Source organism: Pteropus alecto, unplaced genomic scaffold (assembly GCF_000325575.1).
Source record: "Pteropus alecto unplaced genomic scaffold, ASM32557v1 scaffold700, whole genome shotgun sequence".
NCBI lineage: Eukaryota > Metazoa > Chordata > Mammalia > Chiroptera > Pteropodidae > Pteropus > Pteropus alecto.
Window position 1 is genome coordinate 281,467 of NW_006429611.1, and position 1,623 is coordinate 283,089.

The following is a 1,623-nucleotide window of genomic DNA, read 5'->3' on the forward strand; positions in this document are numbered from 1 at the left end:
TCCTGCTGACCTACTTTCAAATAGCAAACTGTGATCCACTGGTTATTCCCCGTCTGCCCCACCACAGGGATGAGAGCCAGGGGGCTGGGCACACTCGCCACATCCACCTGGAGCCTGTGAACGGGTCTGATTTAGAAAAGAGGCTTTTGCAGTTGTGATGAGTCCATCGGGAACTTGAATTGGGCTCTAAACCCAGTGGCACACAGGATGCAGACTGAAGGATGGGCCGAGAGCTGGAGGGACGTGGGGGACGGAGCGAGGGGCCCACACCCTGTCTGTGGTGCATTGTGCCGGGAGCCCCAGGAACCCACGCATGCTGAGGGCCCCGAGCTCGCCTCTCAGCCCGCCCCCCATGTGCCCCAGGGCCCCCAGGCCCCCGACAGCTCCTCACTCCAACCCCTAGACTGAGCAAGGCAGCCACGGACTCGTCAGGCACGCAGGGGTGTGGGGGGGAGGCGAGGGGCAGGCCGAGTGCGCCCGGGGAAGCTGTGGGCGGAGTGGGGACTGCCACACTCCCCCCTCCAGGTCCCGAAGTGGGGAGCACAGGCGCCAACTGCACATACGCCCGAGGCCCGGAGACAGACCAGCTCTCGAAGGTGGCAGGGCCCACTTCCCAAAGGCCACCCAGAAGCCAGCACTGGCAGGAGGACTGAGGCCCCCAGGGCCCCCCAGACACCTTCAGGGGGCAGCCTGGACCTCAGGACAGATGGTGGAAACACAAACAGAAACAAGCGCGGAAAGGCAAACGACCACTTCGGAAAGAAAGGAGCGGCGTCGGCTCTACGGGGTTTAAAGGGGACACAACTGGAGCTCCGTGTGATGTCACGTTACCTGGGAGACAGGCGACCCGTCGCAGCATGTGAGGGGTCTCCACGCTGCTCAGGAAGGGGTGAGACATCACGTAACTTCACACGATTACACAGAGACGCCGAGCGGGAAAAATAAGGGTGCAGGGCATAAAGAGCTGGGGAACGGGCGGCCCCCAATGGGACGCCGGAGAGCTGTCGGGTCACCATGCAGGCCACGTTCAAAGGTCACCCCTGAGAAGGGAAGGGGAGTCTCTAAATCCCACATCAGCAGAGGAAGAAAAAAATGGACGAAAAAAGAAACCAAAAATATAAGGGGGGTTAATTCACCTGCTACCGAAAAGATTCAGTGGCTCACAAAATAAAACTACACTCTCAGTTCGTCTTTAAAACAAACACTTTAGAAAGACTGAGAGCGAAGAGCACACTCGCCAGCGTCCCCGCCAAACACGGAGAACGAGACCCCGCAACCGAGGCCTGCCACAGAAGCGGAGGGGACACGCGCTGACTGACTGTGCGAGGGCAGTGTCACCCTGACACCAAAACCAGACAGAGCCATTACGAGAAAACGAGAGACGCAGAAATCCTCAACCAAATATTCGCGCACGGAACCCGACACCGTACAGAATTTATAGACTAGGCCCCAGGGAAGCAAAGCTGGCCCAGCGTTTGGAAACCAGTCAATGCCACCCATCCCCCAACAGGTAAAGATCTCGTGGGCACAACACTGGACGCTGAGCAGCAGCCGACAAAACCCAGCTCCCAATCGTGACCAAGACTCTCAGCAAGCGGCGGGGAGGGGACCCTCCAGCACGCG

The 1,623-nt window shown here is 59.3% G+C and overlaps 1 protein-coding gene across 1 annotated transcript in view; it reads right to left on the minus strand.

Moving 5' to 3' along the window:
- The window catches only part of SDF4 (stromal cell derived factor 4), a 9,914-nt gene that overhangs the window by 2,270 nt on the left and 6,021 nt on the right, over nt 1–1,623 (minus strand). The gene's annotated exons all lie outside the window — the stretch shown is intronic.